Here is a 22,814-nt window from a genome sequence, read left to right on the forward strand (position 1 = left end):
ACATTTGGCCGCAGTCAACTGACTTCTTTTCTTGGTTCTGTCTTCATTATTCCCTTTTTCCTAAGTTTGATTCTGACTGACTTCCTGGCTGAAGTGGCTGCAGCAATCTCTTACTCCTGGCCTTAACTTAGCATTTCACAAAGGGCCCAGGTTTATTCTCAAGAAATAATTTATGCAGCGAAAGCATGTGGCTGACAGAGGGTCCCATGTAGGGAAACACTGTTTTGTTATGTTAGTCTTTGGCTGCAACTAAAGCAAAGCAGAATTAACCATGGGATAATGCTAAACAGCGGAGATAACAGCAGAGGTCCCCGTGGGTAATTAGTACAGCACGAGTATGTTCTCATTTCATGTGTTTACATGGGCAACACCAACTTCTTAATTCAGAAAGGGAATAAACTCCTAAGTGTGTGGGGTTATTGCCTCTTATCTCAGGAAAGGACACCATATGGCCTTGTAGTTGTATGCTTTTGCCATGACAATTCCTTCTGTCAGAAGTGATTTTCTCCAAAAGTATGATATGTACATTCTTGGGCAGTCATTCAAAAAAGAAAGGGAATAGCCTTTGTTAGCCAGCATTTTTGAAAGTACTATTTTGGCATATGAAAGAGGAATTAATAACACTTTATAAATGCTGACACTATATGCTTTTTGTTATAAGAATCCATAATTTCATAAACAGTAAGAAAAGCTTTCTTATGATCTTCAGATTACCTAGACATGGAATTTTTTAAAAAGAGTTTCATATACTTAAGTATTAGAGAAAAGTGTCAAGAGATTTTTGGCACCAGTTATTTGTGAATTCACCTGGAAGCTAAGACTTGGTTTTGTCTTGACACCAGTTATTTGTGAATTCACCTGAAAGCTAAGACTTGATTTTGTCTCGAATGATACTGAAATGTACAATAATAATAATTCTCCAGGTTTTGAGATTAACAGTGCAAAATTTCTTATTTGTATGGTTATTCTCTATCCAGCTCCTCCTATTGTCTTGTTTCTATGTATTACTGTAACTAACAGAGATGTGGCCAAAGAATTCAGCTGTAAGTTTTCATTATGTTCAGTGCATCTTCCTCTTTAAATACCGCATGAACTGTGTAAGGAGGAGAAAATCTTTACTGTTTACTTCCAACAGTGTAGAGATACAGTAATTCCTCAACTTAAAATTGGAGGGCATTTCGTGTTTTGCCACTTCTTTGCAAATTAGTAAACATTTTCTGACATAACTGTGTTAAACATTTGTTTTAAACAGTAAAAGGTTACTTGTGGTCACAGGCCAGTCTACCAAAATATATTTATTTTGCAGCATAGATATCTTGTTTCTATGTAAAATATTCTTCATTTGATTGGCCATTTTAAGCATGAATATTCTCTCTTATTTCTTATTAGCTCCAGTAATAGGAATTTGTAGATACAGTATTTAGGTCATTAGCAGCCTAATTATTCTCCAATGGCATGGTGGCCGTGGTTCAGATGCTGGTTTAATAAGATTAATCATGCTGCTTTTAGCACTGGAGAAGGCGCTGTTGTGTTGTCAGAGTATTTAATGTTCAACAGGAACACAGCCTGTTGAGGTCTGACTAAACTTGAGTTTTATGATTCTGCCTTTCATGATTTGCCAGGTAAATGGAATTCTGCCAAGTAGTAGGGAAGAGAGGGGAAGTTTTTAAATTTATTTAGACACCCTTGCTTCTATGTAAGGTTAAGAAAATTTGGGGAAAGCTGTTTCTGCCTTTTTTTTTTTTTTTTAAAGTACATCTAATGGTTTTTGCAAAGCAGAGTTTACATCTTTAGGAAGTGGCTAGTAACACCTGATAAAGCTCTGCTTAATGCAAAATAGCATCACAGAATAAACTTGAATTTGTAATTTTGTAATTGAAATGTACATATATTGTATTTGGCATGTGCAAATGCATTTTGGAGACTTAGAATAAACTTGATTTTATGAAATTCCTCCTTGGATGGGTTCTGTTACAGGGACACAAATGTGTGTCTTTGAGCAGCTGCTTGATTAAAAGCTGAGCCCTGGTCTGTCAGGGTGAGTTGGACTTGGCCAGGGCTCAAGTGTATTTGATTGCATTTCATCTGTTTGTTATCTCAACAAATGGATCTATTTCCTTGAGTATTTGTAGTTTGTCCTTCAGCAATACTAGATATACCAATGACTATAGATTCCAGTGACCAGAAAGAGTTAATGCTTTTCTGTAGAATGTTTCTCGTAGTAGTCTAAACATTTATAGATCCAATAAGCAACTGCGAGTTTTTCGTACTTTTTCAGATCTTTGGAGGTTGTCTCCAAAGTCTGATCCAAAGAAAATGAGGCCATTTATCTTTCCAGGGGTTTCCATGCCCTCTCAATACCTATCTGTTAATGGGATAAGTAAGAGTAGTTTTCACTTCTTGAATCCTAAAGGGTATCAAATAGAGAGGAAAAAAAATGGGAAGGTTACTGTTTCCTCTGTCTACCAGGTTTTATTATGGAAACTGTTCACCAGATAATTGGGTTTAATTTGTTACAGAGGGGAAGATTTGTATTGTAAACAAGAAAGTTCTTTGAAGATAAATCTTGTCAGTAGCTGTTGGAAGGATACTGGAGGAAACTGTGAATGTTTTTTAATGGCCTAGAATGGGAGGGTGTTTTTCTTTTTTCTTTCTTTTTTTTTTCCCCCTTTTCTTTTCCGCTAGACTACAGAGTGTTAGTGGGGCTAGAAGGTGATAATTAGTAGTCTTCTCCTGATTCCTTTTTTTTTTTTTTGCAAGATGGCTAATTAAAATGCATAAAAACCTTTCACGTTTTTGTCCCCAAAGGAAAACATACCTTTTTTTGACATCTGCCTTTTTTGCCCTGCTGCAGTCTTCCCTGCTTTGCTCTGTGTTGTATTGCCTGCTTCTTTATACAGTTGAAAAGAGCTCTAATATGCTTATTTGTAACTTTTAAATATTAGGAGAATAAGTCCTACTTGTCAATGTAAGCTGTGTACCAGTGTTTATCAGGGTTATGGCATACATATTATACTCCTATTAAGTCATTTATTTGGTTCTCGTATTTTCTACATTGGACTTTTTATTATTTAGTTTTGCATCATTTTAAGTGTCCTTAGGTATACAGTCTTCTATATTACAATAGATCACAGATTCAACAGTTTCCATTTTCATATGCATACCATCAAACACTCCATATTCTGTGGTCACACCAACTAATTTTTTTCAACATTTTAAACACAGTATTGGTAGGTTTTGAGTTTGGAGTATTTTAGTTTCACTACAATATTACAGACTTCACTTTAAAGCTTGTAGGTGTCTTCTTTACATAATAATATTATATTATTTATATTATACGTATATTGTTTTGTAAGGAAAAAAATTTATTAGATCTTTGAAATGATTAACTTTGATTTTGTAGTCTGAAATGGTGCAAGAATTTTCTGAAATATTACTGCAGTAAATGGACTATAGTAGTATATTTTAGTTTTGCCTGATTTTAATTGTCAAACTTGTGGAGTTTTTCAGCTTTACTGTTTTCAAGTTTTTCATCATCTCACAAAATATTCATGGAATTGGTAATGAATGCCCAGCTGTGTGTGTGAGTATGTATTTAATCAGTGCCAGATTTGGTTGCCCCTTTGTATGTAATTTTGACTTTTCTTGCTTATATCCATAGTAATTTTCACTAAACATTTGTGTAACTAGGTAAACTATAAAATAATTATCTCATGATATCTGTGATATAAATAATACAGAGATGCTAAACTGAAATTATAAATTATACATTATTTTAAAGACTTGAATTTGATTTCTTTTAAATGCTCATATGTATTTACCATTGTATAGTAAAAAGGTTTTAAAGAATAGTTAAGACAGAAACAAAGTCTATTAAATGGGACAGACATGCTGAAACTCACAAACAGAAAAGTAGCTCATCTTGTGGTCTTCCTCACTGTTCGGTAGTTATATGTGACATCATATTTTTAAATCATACCTAGAAATTTTTAACTGTAGTGGATAATTTTTGTCTTCTTTGATAATAAAGACAAACCATCTATCTGGGAAGAAACAAACAAACAAAAAACTCTGGTAAGTTGATGTCCATAACATAGATATAAGACTTTTTTTTTCTTTCTTTCTTAAGATGGGATGTTACTCTGTCACCCAGGCTGGAGTGCAGTGGCACCATCTTGGCTCACTGCACCCGCCACCTCCCAGGTTCAAGCGATTCTCCTTCCTCAGCCTCCTGAGTAGCTGGGACTACAGGTGCATACCACCATGCCCAGCTAATTTTTGTATTTTTAGTAGAGATGGGTTTTTGCCATGTTGGCCAGGCTTGTCTCGAACTCCTGACCTCAGATGATCCACCAGCCTTGGCCTCCCAAAATGCTGGGATTATAGGTGTGAGCAGCCGTGCCCAGCCAGATATAACACTTTCTTATTCCACGTTTGCTAATGGTGACTGACTGCTGGCAGGATATTAAAATTTTCAAGAATCTCACACTAACTGCCGGAGCAGAGAACTTGTGAATAAGCACTGTGAGTTAAGTAACATCTTGAGGATATTAAAGAGAATGAATTCTACTCACTTCGCATCTATTACAACTTCTGGTTACTGCTTTTACAATAAATCTTCAATTAACTAATAAGCATAGAAAAGAGGTTTTTGCCTGGTAAATTAAGTCATGTAGGAGTTTACCAGAAACCCATTTTTAATGTGAAGCTTTAATTTCAGACATCTTTGTAAGACATATTAGGATACTTTGGTTATTAAAATTCTATTGCTGAATGTAATTATATTTTCAATTTTCCGTACATTGGTCTGGGTGGATATTTTTCTGAATTTGAATTTTTATTTTTGAGTTTAAGGTCCATGACTCAGAAGTTAAAGGTGTGTGAAAAAGGTTTACTGAATGACTGATATAAATTTGTTGTCAGTTTGAACTTTCCTTCTAGGTTTAGAGAAAAAAATAATAATAATTTTTAAATTTATGTATAATTGATATGTTCTGTTTAATTGAGACTGTATTTTTTTTTCTCGTGAAAAGCTGATTTTGAAAATGATAGCAGGAATTTGGAAGTATTCCAGAAGTCTGTAAAATTCACAGTTAATAATTTGCTTCATTCAGATTTATTTTGATTGGCATGTGATCCCTATGTTGTGTTCTGAATTATCTGAAATCACAACATCTTGATAGAGTTTGCTCTATTTTTGAATTGTTTTAAATAGTAACTTTAAAATTTGCATTAATTGAAAGGTACCTTGTCACAACATTTGCTTTGTGTCATGGAAGGTTATCTATATTTGGAAGTAACATTTTGGTAAAAGGAGGATTATGGAATATTTATGAACTTTCTCTCTCACAGATTCATAGATTTTTTAGAACAGGATGGAACTTTAGAGCTTTTCAACCACAACCTTCTCAATTTACAGTTGAAGGAAATGAGTTCCAGAAAGATTAAATGACTTGCCCAAGGACACACAGCTAGAATAGTATAAGAAGGATTGTGACCCAAGAAATCTGGCTCCAGATCAAGTATTTTACCATTGAAAATTTTCTTCAATAAACATAATATAACATTTCTAAAAAAAATCATGGTACGAAGCTAGACAGGAGTGAACTAAAACATATATTTTACATGTATTTTATTATGGTGAATATCTGTCTACAAGTAATATTATCATCTAAGATAACCATCTTCATTCACATAATTAATGCACAAACAGGAGTAAACATCATTCAATAGGCAAAAAAGCATTTGATTACCTAAATATAGATATGGATGCAACATATATCTATCTAGATAGAAGATAGATATGTATTACAGATAGATAGATAGATAGATAGATAGATAGATAGATAGATAGATAGGTAGATATGTGTTTGCATCTATATGAGTGTTTAGGTAATCAAATGCTTTTTGCCTATTGAATTACTTTTAATTCTGTTTGTGAATTAATTATGAGAATGAAAATGATTATCTTGGATAAAGACAATTTTACTTACACTTCTCACCCATTTTTAGGACTACTACTCCTTAATAACAATACCTCCATAAGATAATAGAAAGGCGTAAGAATTCTATGTAAAACATTTAGTTTGAATTCTTGGATTGCTTCATGGTTTTTAAAAAATATTTGAAAAGGGAGAAAAATTAAATATTATCTGTTTGTTATCCTTGATTTCAAGATATCAACAGTTGTAATCTCCATTTTTCTGTTATCAGATTTTATGATAAAGAACAAATACCTTTGCACTTTTAAATCATTTTGCTTTAGTCAGTTTCTTCAGAAGAAAAGGCTTTTATGGTTCTTTTAATGAATATATATGGTAAATATTTTTATAGTCATAATATATGGTAGAGAACCTAAAGACATTTTTGATAAGATTGTTTATAGTAGTTCTTAATCATAAGTCTGTTTTAGTAACAAAAATCAATAATACAACCAGCTGGAATTAACACTGATTGTTTTCTTGGATAGGCACACAGGAAAAAGTCATAGCCAGCTGGCATCAGAAATTACCGCAAGAGCTCAATGCTACTGGCCACAGCTGGTACACTTTGCCAGAAAAAGTGGCGCCCCAACTTCTCCTGGGCCGGTGGTATTCATACCGTGTCACTCATTTTTCTATTATAGAACCAAAAAAAATTAACAGCGTTTAAAATTTCTAGTGAGTTTTTTTTTGTCTGTGTATATAAATATATAATACACCATGGAATACTATGCAGCCATATAAAACTATGAGTTAATGTCCTTTGCAGGAACATGATAAAGCTGGAAACCATCATTCTAAGCAAACTAACACAAGAACAGAAAACCAGCTACTGCATGTTCTCACTCATAAGTGGGAATTGAACAATGAGAACACGTGGACACAGGGAGGGGAACATCACACACTGAGGCCCCTCAGAGGATGAGTGCTAGGGGAAGGGATAGCATTAGGAGAAATACCTAATGTAGATGACAGGTTGATGAGTGCAGCAAACCACCATGACACATGTATACCTATGTAGCAAACCTGGATGTTCTGCACATGTATCACAGAACTTAAAGTATATATATTATATATATGTGTAATAAATTGCACATAGGTATTAAATAATGTAGGTAGAAACTGTAGCCTATATTTATTTATATTTATACATTTATATATATAAATATATATTATGTATAAATATTAAATATACATATTATATATAAATGTATAAATATATATAAAGGAGTTCATATATAAAAGGAGTTTATTAGTTGGGCTTAAGTGTTTTATTTACATTACTTCATTTGTTTCTTCACTGACAGTTCACTGATATCTGCCTACTATGAGTACCTAGTATTAGGTAACTAGTGATAACAGAGTGTTTTTTTATAGGCAAATAATAGATTTTGATTATTTAAATCAGCACGGATGTATGTAAGAAGTACTTCACCTGACTTCAAATTTACCCCCTAATTTTTTTTTTTCATAATCTGAAAACCAGTTTTAATTGCAGTGTTAGGGATTCCTAGATATTTAGCATTGCTCACCATAAACTGTAGCCTATTTTTATTCTTTATATTTTCTTCCAATTTCCATATCAGTTTCTCAGATAAGTACTTTGAACCACTACTGCCTACCCTTTGCCACCTCTCCTCCCACAAATAAGTCAAGTAAATAAGGCCTCTCAATAGCAATAATTTACTCCAAGCCACAAAATAAGTTTTAGGATTTTCTATATTTAATTTACATTAAGTGCCTAAACTCTTGACTTAAAAAGGCAAGGGAATAATTTGCATATTCATTATAAAATAAATAATCTGCTCTGCAATTGCTCTTTCCCAAGGCACCAACTACTGTCACTCACTATTGGACAGTCAGTGTGAAAATAGACCTCTTTTCTTGCACATGGTCCACAGCTTTGCTCACAGGGCTGGATATATAGAACCAGAAAGCAAGGATATGGATAAGGATTGCCTTCTGTGTTTCCAGTTAAAAAACACCAAAACATTTCAAGAAGTGGTTCTATAGAGATGGATCAGAATACCCTGACTGTGCTTGAAATTTTCATTTCTTCTTAATAATTCTTTAGGTGGGTTGTAGTGAATCAATTCCAAACACTTGGGATTTCATTTCTCCATTTAATATAATGATAAAAAATAAGATATTTTTTCTACTAAAATTAACTCATTTATGGAGAACATAATACTTTCTCCCAAAGAGAGGGAGGAACCAGTTATTTTTGCTCTGTCTTCTAACTGGAAAAGTAGGACACAGGCAGATTTCATAGGAGACAAGGTTTCTGCTCCATGATTAAGGAGAGTAAATACAACTTGGGCATTTCTTTATGGATGACTGTGGGAAACAGGAACTTGCTTTAACTTCTCAACCAGCACATCCATCTTTTTTTTTCTCTTGAGCAATTTGAGAAATAAGAAGAGATGTATGTAGAAATGGAGAGGGCAGAGAAAAACTGAATCAGGTGCACAAGTGGCTAATTTTGCCTTTGGTAGGATATTCACTGTGACAAAAGTGGGGTGTGTTTGTAGGGTAAAGTGGTTTTTTTCTTCTTATATTTGGAATTCTTAAGCAATCAAGGGAATTAGAAACCCTTTCATGCTTAGGGTAGATTCTTTCTAATCTATTGTGTGCCTCAAACTATGCAACTTAGTTTCCTAGATTGCAGAAAAGTTTATGCTTGTACTTCAATCAGTCCTTTCTCTTTTTTAAAACTCTTGATCCACAAGAACAGCTATTTCGGCAAATATAGCATTTTGCTCAAATTAAATTGCACATAGGTATTAAATGAGCTTGGTGAGATTAAATTCTCAAATGCGTTACGGTGTATTTGTTTATAAATCACAGGTGTAGTTACAGTCAATTCCCCAGGTGGCTTTTGGAGAAATATAAGTTAATAAGGTGCTGTTAAAGAAATGAATACAGGTGCAGATGACTTTGAAAGGCAGGAGAATTCACCACTAACTTCATTATGGCAGATGAAAATCAAGTTGTGTTTAGTCAGGAGAGTCATATAAATAGCTACAGGGGTCATATGACATACTGCTAGGGAGATAGTTTTCACGTATACTTTAAAACATGAGGGCATAGGAAGGTCTGAAATACTCTTGAACAAAAGTTAGGATTCATAAAATACTAAGTGGGAAGCAAACTGCTAAGGTGTTCTAGAGCCAATGCAACTAGAAAGTTTAAGCCATTAACATTAATTCTAGTCATTAGCAGTATCTGTATTAAAGGTAAAATTTTATGTTTTATGTGTTTAAATCGTCATGTGTACTGGATGTTCAGTTCTCCACTGGGGTGTTCTAGAAAGTGTGTGTTGAGAACAAATATGAAGGGTCACAAGTTATGTCATACTGATAATTGTTTAAAAGTTTTGCAGAACTTCACATTTTAAAAGCATATGTCTGAGTGAATTCTAGCTCACTCTGTTTTATGATATTAGTCTCACTCACCTACATCCAGACTTTGTTCATTGGGATAGAAAGGTATAATGTTTCAGTTAGTGAGTTGGGCAGTGTACACATTGCATTGATGTGACCCGTAGTGAGTTGTTTTTTTATAATTACACTAATAACTGTGAAGATTCTATTAATTCTCTTTCTTTAAGTTCCAACAAAAAGTTTTTAAGTTTCATTATAAATTTCTTACAACTTTGGGAATGCAATGTGTATGTGAATAACATTTGATTTTCATGGTTAAAAGATCTGCCAAGCTAGACTGAAGACCACAGGTAAGTTGGGCCATAAACCAGGTTTGGAGAAACTCAGAACTCCTCTGACATGCTCATGTATCCTGGTAGCCCAGCATGGTTACTAGCCACGGTTCTCCAGAGAAACTGAGTCATAGGAGTTTTTTTCTAAGGAATTGGCTCATGGGATTATGGAATCTGACAAGATCCAAGCTCTGCAGGTTGAGTCAGCAAGCCGGATACCCAAGAGAGCTGATGGTGTAGTCCAATGTGAAGAGTGGCTGGCTTGACACTTGGGAAGAGCCATTGTTTCAGTTTGCATCTGATGGCAGAAAAAAACTGATGTCCCAGTTCAAAGGCAGTCAGTCAGGGGGAGTTCTCTCTTAACTCAGAGTAAGGTATGCTTTTGTTCGGCTGATCGGCCTTTTGCTTTTGTTCAACTGATTGGTTCAACTGGTCTTCAGGTGACTGGATGAAGCTCACCCACATTAAAGAGAGCAATCTGTTTTATTCAGTCTACTGATTTAAATGTTAATTTCATCCCAAAACACCCTCATAGAAACACCCAGAATAAAGTTTGGCCAAATACCCAGGCACCCCATGGCCCAGCCACATTGACACATAAAATTAACCGTCACATGTGGTATTTATCCAGTGCCCCAAACAGTACTTTATAAACATCAGTTCTCAGTAAATATTGGATGGATGAGTAGATGGATGGATGAATGTTCATCATAGAAATTAAACAAACTTAAGTTTTCGTATTGTAGATCAAAAAATACTTATGTTTTTGCTGGTTAAAAATTCATAACTTCACAGATGTTTGTCTGAAATATAGTAATATTTGATCATTGTATTTAATATTTAGGCCACTCTAAAGGTGATACCTACCTTTGAAAGTAAGATATTCAAGAGATCAAATATTTTTCTATCTGAAATGTATGCACATGCTTTCACTTGCTATTTGCTTTCTCTAATATTACACTGTCTCTCAATTTTTCTTATACTTCCATGGCCTTGTTTTCTTATCAAGGTGTATTTAATATTTATATTTATATTTAATTTTTTTATCTTTATAGGTAGTGGTTATCTGCTCTTCTCCCTAACTCCTTTTGGATTTGGTTGGTTTTGCCCTTACTAAACTTCTTTCTAGTGGTTTCTTGCCAATTGTTATTATTTTTACTGTGTAGTTATAACAACGTTTTATATTTTAATTGATGTTAAAGTGTTTAGTGAGGTCTTGCAACTGGTTAGCAGTCATATTAGTGTGACTACAAACATGAAATGTGAAATATGACATCATTGTTTTGGAAATGAATCATATAAGCTATAAATAACTTGAGTCCATTTTCTCTTCATGTAGTATTATCACCACAGAAAGTTAAAGTCCTCTTGACCTGCATTCTTTTTAACTCCTTAAAATTAGATACTGCCAGTGGTTAAGGGGAGTGGTTAATGGCAAATAACTCTCACTATCACAAACTATTTAACAGTGTAAGATAGTTCTTAAAATATAATGTAAACACCAAAATTGTAAAGGATTTTGTTAGTGTTAGTTTTCTTCCTATAATTCAAAAGTTAGTAGATGTTTGCAGTAGCTAATTAGAATAGGTAATCAGATATGTCATAAGTAATTGAAGCAGCATGATAAATTTACCTTGAAGCAGCAGATGAGCAAAAAGAAGTAAGTATTACGTGTAACACATTTACTTAGTTACTGCATGGAGAGATTCCTGTTTCTAGATTACTTAAATCCATCCGGGTTTCCCCCTATGTGTATATACAGTCACTCCTTATTTGTGAGGTCCGTATCTGAAAATTCACCTATTCCCTTAGACGTATTTGTAAGCCCCAGTTAATACACATAGCATTTGAGTTCTTTGTAGGTTCTGGATATTAGCCCTTTGTCAGATGAGTAGATTGCAAAAATTTTCTCCCATTCAGTAGGTTGCCTGTTCACTCTGATGGTAGTTTCTTTTGCTGTGCAGAAGCTCTTTAGTTTAATGAGATCCCATTTGTCAATTTTGGCTTTTGCTGCCGTTGCTTTTGGTGTTTTAGACATGAAGTCTTTGCCCATGCCTATGTCCTGAATGGTACTACCTAGGTTTTCCTCTAGGATTTTTATGGTATTAGGTCTAACATTTAAGTCTCTAATCCATCTTGAATTAATTTTCGTATAAGGAGTAAGGAAAGGATCCAGTTTCAGCTTTCTACTTACGGCTAGCCAATTTTCCCAGCAGCATTTATTAAATAGGGAATCCTTTCCCCATTTCTTGTTTCTCTCAGGTTTGTCAAAGATCAGATGGCTGTAGATGTGTGGTATTATTTCTGAGGACTCTGTTCTGTTCCATTGGTCTATATCTCTGTTTTGGTACCAGTACCATGCTGTTTTGGTTACTGTAGCTTTGTAGTATAGTTTGAAGTCAGGTAGCGTGATGCCTCCAGCTTTGTTCTTTTGACTTAGGATTGTCTTGGAGATGCGGGCTCTTTTTTGGTTCCATATGAACTTTAAAGCAGTTTTTTCCAATTCCGTGAAGAAACTCGTTGGTAGCTTGATGGGGATGGCATTGAATCTATAAATAACCTTGGGCAGTATGGCCATTTTCACGATATTGATTCTTCCTATCCATGAGCATGGTATGTTCTTCCATTTGTTTGTGTCCTCTTTGATTTCACTGAGCAGTGGTTTGTAGTTCTCCTTGAAGAGGTCCTTTACATCCCTTGTAAGTTGGATTCCTACAAAGAACTCAAACAAATTTACAAGAAAAAAACAAACAACCCCATCAAAAAGTGGGCAAAGGATATGAACAGACATTTCTCAAAAGAAGACATTCATACAGCCAACAGACACATGAAAAAATGCTCATCATCACTGGCCATCAGAGAAATGCAAATCAAAACCACAATGAGATACCATCTCACACCAGTTAGAATGGCGATCATTAAAAAGTCAGGAAACAACAGGTGCTGGAGAGGATGTGGAGAAATAGGAACACTTTTACACTGTTGGTGGGATTGTAAACTAGTTCAACCATTATGGAAAACAGTATGGCGATTCCTCAAGGATCTAGAACTAGATGTACCATATGACCCAGCCATCCCATTACTGGGTATATACCCAAAGGATTATAAATTATGCTGCTATAAAGACACATGCACACGTATGTTTATTGCGGCACTATTCACAATAGCAAAGACTTGGAATCAACCCAAATGTCCATCAGTGACAGATTGGATTAAGAAAATGTGGCACATATACACCATGGAATACTATGCAGCCATCAAAAAGGATGAGTTTGTGTCCTTTGTAGGGACATGGATGCAGCTGGAAACCATCATTCTTAGCAAACTATCACAAGAACAGAAAACCAAACACCGCATGTTCTCACTCATAGGTGGGAACTGAACAATGAGATCACCCGGACTCAGGAAGGGGAACATCACACACCGGGGCCTATCATGGGGAGGGGGGAGGGGGGAAGGGGGAGGGGGGAGGGGGGAGGGATTGCATTGGGAGTTATACCTGATGTAAATGACGAGTTGATGGGTGCAGCACAGCAACAAGGCACAAGTATACATATGTAACAAACCTGCACGTTATGCACATGTACCCTATAACTTAAAGTATAATAATAATAAATAAATTAAAAAAAAAAAAAAAAAAAAAAAAAAAAAAAAATACACATAGCATTGTCTTGGTCATTGGCAGACACATGAAGAGTAGCAAAAAATTTGACTCAGCCAGCACGGACTTTCCCACCTGAGAATGAACAAGTAGATTCTCTGCCTTACTATTTCAGTCCTCAGACTCTAAACAAATGTCCTTTTTGCAGCCTACGTAATATCATGTTTCCTCATTTGTGTGCTTTTTGTTGGTGATTTCACTGTTTAAAATGGTCCCCATGTGTAAGACTGAAGTGCTGTCTAGTATTCCTGAGCACAGGAAGGCTGGATGTGCCTTACCGAGAAAATATGTGCAGTCAATAAGTTTTGTTCGTGAGTTATAGTGCTATCGGCCATGTGGTCAATATTAATGAATCAACAGCATATATTAAATAAGGTATCTTTAAATAGAAGTACACATAAGATATTGATCAGTTGATGAAAACCTTGTGACCAGAGGCTCATAGGAACCTAACTTTGCATTTCTTCTAAGAGCAGTGGTTCAGTGTTTATGAATTCAGTGTTTTTGGCAACTTTACAAATCATAACTACTGCAAATAATAAGAATAACTCCAATTATTTTATTTTTTCAAAATGAGTTTCCTCTCTAATGCGTTTTCCCTAAATGGTATATTTTAAGTTATTTTTCCTGTATCACTAGATCTTCTTCAATGTAATTGTCATATCTGTGTAGCAATACAGCATACAGATGTGCTATTAGTATATTTATTAAAAATTCTTTTATAGAGCATTTACAACTTCCTGTTCCCCAACATTTTGCTATTATATAAAATTCTAGAATAAACATCCTTGGCAGTTAATCTTTATCAGAACTATGATTATTTCCTTAGGATAAATTTTCTGCAGTGAAATTTTGGGACACAGGATATACAAATTGAAACTTTTGCTATTTGCAAGAGTCCTCTATAATCTTTCAAATATGCTGTTTCTTTTTCTGAACAAAAGAAATTAACAAAATACTCCATTTTATCAAAATTTGAAAATCTTTTTAGGAACATGAAAAAATTATAAAAATTATTTTTAGCTCTTATTTCAATGGCCATTTATAGTACATTTTAAAATAATGCATTTAAATAGCAATGCAGAGTACAGATGTCCCTCGGTATTCTCAGAGGATTGGTTCCAGGAACCCCTTTGGATACCAAAATCTACAGATGCTCAAATCTCTGATATAAAATGGCATAGTATTTGCATATAAGCTATGTGCATCCTCCTGTATACTTTAAATTATCTCTGGATTACTTATAATACATAATACTATGTAAATACTGTACTTTTTGCAATATTGTTAGTTTTCATTTTTTTCAATATTTTTTATTAGCAATTGGTTGAATCTGTGGATGCAGAATCCATGGATACTGTGGGTCACCTGTACTTTAGACATGGACAGAATTACAGATTAGATATGAATGCACTTGTAAGAACAAAATGCTGGGATTATAAGCATTAGCTACTGTGCCCGGCTGGAGTTGCATTTTTTTTTTTTTTTAAAGAAGAAAACTCGATAGCTGTGTTTCCTTTGGAATACTGTGACCATAGGTGTGTAGGAGGACTTAGACTGTCCATCTCCATTTTCATTCCCTTTTTGGTCTCTTTTTTCTAGCTTTGAAACACAGGTATCTAAATTTAAGAAACACAAATACATATTGATTCCTTGTAGACACAGATGCAGAAGTGAAGAAAGGATACTACTTCCTTTCATCCTGTACATCAGAGCAGATACACCCTCAGCTACAAGGGAGACCCTGACTGATGCCTCAGGGGGACTCTAAGCAGAGTGTACTTGAAATACAGAGGTAGGAGAAAATATCACTTGTGGCTGTGAGAATTGGATGGCTGAATGAGGTGGCAGGTGTAGACATTGAAAGATGGCTTAAAATTATCATGGGAGAAATTACTGCTAAAAATTTGCATACTTTCACTACATTGGCAGATTTTTAATTTTGATCTTTCTCAAGTAGGGAGCGTGCTTTGCTTGTCATTATTTTAAGCATTGCTGCTACAGAAGAGCAAATGTTGATTAATGCTGTTTAAGTCTTATTTACAAAGTGCACATGGCATTTCACATTTTTTACATATCCTCATGACAAATTTTTGTTTTGTTTCTGCAGTGCCTTTGTGATCATAAACTATTGAGTACATGATATTAGATTGTGTCAATACACTTCAGTTTGTTAACATTCTTCTCTGATTTGATGAATTTGGATTTTGCTTCACTTTTTGATTTTTACAGATAATGCCAAATAAACAACTTAATGCTTATTTCTTTTTTATTTCTTATGGTGTATTTTTGGAGAATGTGTTCTTAAGAGTGGAATTACATTAAACTACTTTGTTGTTGTGTATTTTCATATTGCGTTCCAGAAATGTGTTACTAATTAATAGTATTCGCTGCCATAGTTACCTCATCATTGTGTGTTATGTGAAAAAAAAAAAAAGAAAAAAAAAGAAAAACTTGCTTCCTTGGCAGCCATAAAATGGCATCTCAAGGTTGCTTTAATGTATACATCATTGATTACTAGCATGGACCAATCTTTTTCTAATATTATTTACTATTGGAATTTTGACTTATATAACATTGTTCATAATTTTTGCCCAAATACTTGCCTGGTAAAGCCTTTCCTTTGCCACAGTAAAGATCATTCCATTCTTTCAGGAATCATTCCAAGTTATATATGTTTTTATGTTTGTAAAATTTAAAGTCTGTAATATGTACCTTTACATACCCAATGGTATTGAGGGAATAGCACCTCATACTGTTGGGTTTTCACTTGGATCCAGACACGTTAAGGCATAAAAACATGTCTGAATCACCCTCACAATGACCTATGAAGGAAACAGAACTAGTTTAAACTGCGTAACTCTCAAATAGTTTGTTTTCTGATGTTAGGATGCACCATAATTCATGCTGTAACCTTTATGCCTCTCTCCAGTTTTTTCAGGCCCTTTCTGTGTTGCTATTGTACCTTGTATGTATTCTCCATTTCCATTGTGGAACTTAGTCATAGTATATGGTAATTCTCTTTCGTTTCTTTTCTTTTTTTTTGGATAGAGTTTCACCCTGTTGCCCAGGCTGGTGTGCAGCCACATGATCTCAGCTCACTGCAACCTCCACCTAACGTGTTCAAGTGATTTTCCTGCCTCAGCCTCCAGAGCAGCTGGAACCACTGGCATTTGCCATCATGCACGGCTGATTTTTAGTGACGATGGGGTTTCACTGTGTTGCCCAGGCTGATCTCGAACTCTTGACCTCAGGTGATCTGCTCACCTTGGCCTCCCAAAGTGCTGGGATTACAGGCATGAGCCACCACACGCAGCCTTAATGAATTATTTTTTACCTGCCTGTATCTCCTTTTCTGGATGCATTCTAAGGAGTGGAACCCTATAGTTAGATTCTTTTTTTCAACTTTTTATTTATTTTTTATTTTTATTTTATAGAGATGGGATCTCACTATGTTGCCCAGGCTTGTCTTGAACATGTGGCCTCAAGCAATTCTCCCACCTTGTCCTTCTAAAGTTCTGGGATTATAGGCATGAGCCACTGCACCCAACCCTTTTTTTTCTTTTAAATTCCACATGCCTAACTCACAGCAGTGCAGTCACTCCTTGGCTTGTTTGTTTATCTAGCAAGCATTTATTAGATGTCTGAATACTCTTCTAAGCTTTATTGGACATGGAGCACATACAGATGAAAAAGCCCTGGTACCTGAAGCCTGGCCATTTACAGGGACGTAAAACTTGAGTCCCTAGTTAAGTGACAGAGTGTGAAAACTGATCTTAGAGCTTAGAAGGGTCTTAAGGCACTAAAAGATATGAGTCAAGGCACCTTATTAAAGCAGCAATGAACAGAAGTTGTTGGAAAACGTATGTTATAATATGTCATATATATATATCTAAAAGAAATTATAACATGCTATAATTTCTTTAACATTTATTTCCCCCCAATTTATAGGTTTTTAGTTAAATTGGCCTGGCCCACTGAATCCTTGCTTTCATTTATAAAAAACGTTAAGTCTCAGAACGGTAGCATTTATAGTTGGTAGGAACTATAGCAGTCATCTGTTTTGTTTGTTTGTTTGTTTTTTGAGATGGAGTCTCACTCTGTCGCCCAGGCTGGAGTTTAGTGGTGCGATCTCGGCTCACTGCAAGTTCTTCCTCCTGGGTTCACACCATTCTCCTGCCTCAGCCTCCCCAGTAGCTGGGACTACAGGTGCCTGCCACCATGCCTGGCTAATTTTTTGTATTTTTGGTAGAGACGGGGTTTCACCGTGTGAGACAGGATGGTCTCAATCTCCTGACCTTGTGATCTGCCCGCCTCAGCCTCCCCATGTGCTGGGATTACAGATGTGAGCCACCACACCTGACCTTTTTTTCTCTTTTTAAAGATAGAATTTAACTCTGTCTCCAGGGCTGTAGTGCAGTGGTGTGAACGCGGCTTTCTACAAACTCTGCCTCCCAAGTTCAAGTAATTCTTGTGCCCCAGCCTCTGTAGTAGCTGGGACTACAGACCTGCACCACCATGCCTGGCTAATTTTTGTATCTTTTTTGTAGAAACAGAGTTTCACCATGATGGCCAAGCTGGTCTCAAACTCCTGACTTCAAGCGATCAGCCCACCTTACCCTCCCAAAGTTTCGGGATTATAGATGTGAGCCACTGCACCTGGCCACAGTCATCTCTTTTAACTCCTCGTTTTTACAGTTGAGGAACTCCAAAACAGTTGCAGCGTCCATTAGGCTAGCTGGGGTTTCTTTTCAAAGGAGATTATTTCGAAATTGTAGAAGGATATATTTTCTCATAAATGTGATGAGGAACTTTATTCACATATTTGCTCATTTGAGTCTAAGTTTTTAATGTGCTCCAAGAATAATTGAGATTCATTGGTGTGAGGGCTATGGGATGTGTCCAGTTGACTCTGAGGACCACCTCTGCTCAGGCACCCCCCTGTTTCCATTCTGTGTAGACCTCCAAACATGCCTCAGGGAGCTGAGAACTGTGATATTGTACGTGTATGCTCTTCACTTTTTTAAAAGTAAAAGTGAAATTTACTTTTGAGGTTTAGTTGTGATTCTCTTTGTGACAAAGGCGTGTACAAGTTACTACTAGGTTTAGAGTTTTAGTTTTTCAGTATAATGTATAAAAGAATGAAATAGAATATGTCAAGGAAAATGGATTAATCGTTTAACTGGCTGGCAGTGATGGTGATTTTCACAATGTTTTATCTGAACCTTATAGCTAAATTTGTTGTTGGTTTTGAGAACATCCTGATGTGTTTTGTTTTGTTTTCCTTTTTTTTTTTTTTTTAACTTTGCTTAGACTTTAAAAGATAAAGACATTCATATCTTAATCATACCAGACAAAGCTAAATAGTATCTTCCATATGGGAGTCGAATGGTGTAAAGAGTAGAAAGAAACCTTTGAAAATCTGTATTATTGATTCACAGAATTTTAAAAACAAGTTAGGATTCCCATCTTACTCCTTTATTACATGGAAACAGTCTTCTAGTTGAGATGAGGGATCAGGAAGAAGAGACTTTACCCCGTATCTTCTAACTTGGGCTTTGTTTTTATTTATCTGATTCAGAGGTTTAAATATTATAATACTTTTTGGGGGATATTTTCAACTTTCTGAAATGCCAGATTTTGTGTGTATTATATGCATGTATGTATATATCCATCTATCTGTATAGCTATATATGATTTTTTCTTGGAGAAAAGGTTCACATAGTCATCAATTATATTTTAAAAGGTGTTCTCTGAGGAAAACTATGAGTAGTAGCATTGTTTCAATCTTTTATGCAGTACCTACTAGATCGTGATGACTTACGAAATGGCCAGCCACTCTATTGCCACTATCCTTTTTAACAAGTCCTTTGGAGGGACAGAGGTGACAACTCAGTGTTACCTACATTTGTGATTTGCTCAATAATAGAAAAATATTCAAAATCATTTGCCTTTTAAAGAGCACAAAATGTAAATGTAGGGTGTGGCATAGGCTGGAATATTGGTGGATTCCATTGGGTTGTTAAGAAAGTAGTTTCTTAATGGACCTCATCCTTCACTGTTAAAATAGGGAACAGATGTGAAGACTTCTACAATTCTGTTGTTTTCCTGTCATCTCATTTATTCTAAGAAGGGTAAATAAAATTAGAAATAAATAGTAGTAATGTCATTTAATACCACCTCTGAATTAGGGACTTTTTCTTGCTGTGGTTTCTTCAAAGATTTTGCCTTACAAAATAATATTATTTAAAATAATAGTATATGTTAATATTTTCAACTGCTGAGGTTTTATGGGGCTTTTACAATTTTAGATTATTTTCATCCTTTTTTCCCCCCTTCTAATCAGTATTTCATTCCTATTCCTTGAAATAGGGTAGCAGAAGGAATTTTGATAATTGGATTGAGCAGTTTATTACAATATTCTTCCGAGGGTGACAAACAAAATTTATGTGTGCTACCCTTCCTTTGATTTATTTGTTTCATTTCATAAATAAGCATTTTATATTTATACATGAAAGTAATCATTTCTTTAATAAAGGCTAAGGTGAGACCTGTATTAGCACTATTGTTGGTTTGGCATCATGGTCAGTAATTTCTCTGCCTTCTGAAAGTCTGCCTTTCTTGGCCTTTAAGAAGCAAGAGTGTCATTACGTGTTAGACTGAGAGAAGGAGACATTAGAGAGCCACTTGGAAATGAAGAGTTAATTTTTGGTTAGTGGGTGTGTTACAGGCTGAATTGTGTTCCCTTAAAATTCGTATGTTGAAATCCTAAACCCCCGAATGTGATGGTATTTGGAGAGAGGGTCTTCATCAGGTGGGCCCTAGTTCAGTGTCATTGGTGTTCTTAGGACACAGGGATACCCAGAGGGAAGACCACGTAAAGAGACTGGGAGAAGGTTGTCCACACGTCAAGCAGAAAGGCCTGCGAAGAAACCAACTCTGTTAACACCTTCATCTCAGACTTCTAGTTTCTAGAATTGTGAGAATACACATTTCTATTGTTTAAGCCAGGCAGTCTGTAATGGAGCCCTAGCAAACTAATGGTGGTGGGGGCGGGTGGTGGGGATGTTGCTTAAACAGTGATTAAAATAGCTCAGTTAATCAAATGAAAAGATAAGTTTACCATTTTCTTTGGCAACAAAATTGGTATTAATGTCATTTTCAAATAACTCCTATGAGAGCATCCCAAAGCCATTGGTATTTTAATTAATTTTCCAGTGGTAGCTTCTTCAAATAGTAAATCAGTAAGTTGTCTTTAAAGTATCATTTTCTGTGAAGCTTCAGGAAACTTACACTCTAAAAAAAAATTTGAGTTAATCATTTAGGATTAACTACTTTATTCCCATCAAAATACTATCTTTTTCTTCTCTGATGGTAAGAGAAATGAATAAGGTTCCCCCCCTCCCACTACTTTACAAAAACATAGAGAATTGTGAAATATTTACCAGACAGACTGAAGGACAAAGTTTACTAGCTAACCGAACTAAAGGGAATTAAATCCAATTTGTTACAGAGTAGGTGAAAGGCATTTAAGTGTCAGGGGGTGTTTTCATTTTCTTCCCATTTCTGAAAGTAATTTAAGAACAGAGGGGGGAAATGAGGGATTGAGGAGAAAAGTACAGTTTTATCACCTTTGCTCTCAAGTTGGCTTATGATCCCCAGTGTCAATTCTAGTAGGAAAAAAACAAAACTTTTTGCAATCATATAGTTATTACAGAAACCAGTGCTCTTAAGTTTACTTTCTTCTTTTGACTTCATAGCAGAGTACATCTAGATCCTTTCATTTTGAGAACTTTGTCCTGGAAAATATGAGAAAATCAGCGTATGCAATTAAATGCAAAATCAATGTAAACTGCCCGGAGGACTAGCATATTAGGTATTAGCTTGTAGAGACAAATGCTTTTTCAGTCCTCTTGTGATTCAACCACTATTGGATATAGAAATTTAAGGCTTAATCTCTATTATCTCAATGTTCTAGTTGTAGGCAGAGTGAAAAGGAATCAAAGAATTATTTTTTTTCTTCCCCAAACCAGTAAGATACATGTTGTTTTAGAAATATCATACTGGCTTCTGGGTATTTTTAGGCTATGATGGATACAACATTCTTTAGTACAATAAAATAAAATTTGTCTTTTGCCCTGAAGTTATATTTTAGCTTTCATTGAGTTCTTGTCTACCATAAGGTTGAAAAGGGAGAGCATTTATAGCATGCCACCAGTTTGCTGGAATACGGTACAAGCTACTCTAATAAACATAAACAGATGACTTTTGAATTTTGTAGCTAAAGGAGAATTGTCCTCTGTGGAGGGAAGGTTATGGGTAACACCTGAGCAGATGCTTGTGGACGCTGCTTCAGGGGAAGAAGCTATAGTCCACAGTGTTCTCGCTAGCCGGTGGTATGGCCTTCGAAGATGGTGCAGTCATTTCTGGTCTTCATTTGTGCTGCAATGAGGACAGGAAGGAGATGGGTGAGATTTTTGCCTTTATTGCCTTTAATGGCCCTTGGAACTGTTGTCCAATACACAAATCCATACATCAGCCAATGCCACACAGTTGTCACTGTGAGACAAATTAATTTAGATGTTATTACTGTAATAGACATGTATTTAAAAGCATAGTGAATTCAAAGTAGTTTATAGGCATTGTCTTAGTCAACAGATGCAAAAAAGAACAATTACTAATATGTGGAGGGTCCACATACCTCTGTGTTTGTGTGTAGTTCTGTTTTGTTTATAAATTAAAAATTGGCACTTGTTTTCAAAAAGGAAAGGAACCACCAGACGAATTGATCTCCAAGTTCTTTGACATCGATGGCATCCAATAATTTTTTGAAGTATGCTAACTACACTTTAGTTTCTCATCAATTAAACCTCAAAGATTTACTAAGGATGTAATAAAACAGTTTATAAGAGCATAATTCACAGTGGATGTGGAAGGTTCTGTCAGCTGAACATGGATCTGAAGTGTGGAGAGCTCTATCAGGACAGGCATCGGGCTCTGTCCTGTTTACCTCTGTATTCCTGGCACTGTTCACATACCTACAGGTAGCAGGGTAGCAGGTGTCCATTAAATATTTGTTGCTAAGTGCATCTCTTGGGATAAGACCTGGTAAAGAGTACTAATTATGAATTTGGCTAACTTTACTTTCTTTAATCTTGTTTTAAGAAAACCTGTTACAGATTGGACCAATTAGGAAATGCATAAATTAGATATAACCATTTGCTTTAGAAAAGATTATTGGACTTGAACAAAATTGCAATTGAAATTTCTTTAAATTACTTAAATAATTCAAGGACATTTAAAGTATAACTCTATTTACAGACTATCAATTTATATGCAATTTTTTGGTGAAAAAAAAAGATTATGGAAATTAGATAACCCATATGTATAGTAAGGCATAATAACCCTTTAAAAATTTTCCTTCTAGGAAATGCTACTGACTATAGTGATTAAAATG

The 22,814-nt window shown here is 35.3% G+C and overlaps 1 protein-coding gene across 5 annotated transcripts in view; it reads left to right on the top strand.

Annotated features, from left to right (window-relative positions):
• Positions 1-22,814, top strand: part of CDH2 (cadherin 2) — a 234,637-nt gene that overhangs the window by 68,291 nt on the left and 143,532 nt on the right. The gene's annotated exons all lie outside the window — the stretch shown is intronic.

The sequence above is a fragment of the Macaca fascicularis genome, chromosome 18 (assembly GCF_037993035.2).
Source record: "Macaca fascicularis isolate 582-1 chromosome 18, T2T-MFA8v1.1".
Taxonomy (NCBI): Eukaryota; Metazoa; Chordata; class Mammalia; order Primates; family Cercopithecidae; genus Macaca; species Macaca fascicularis.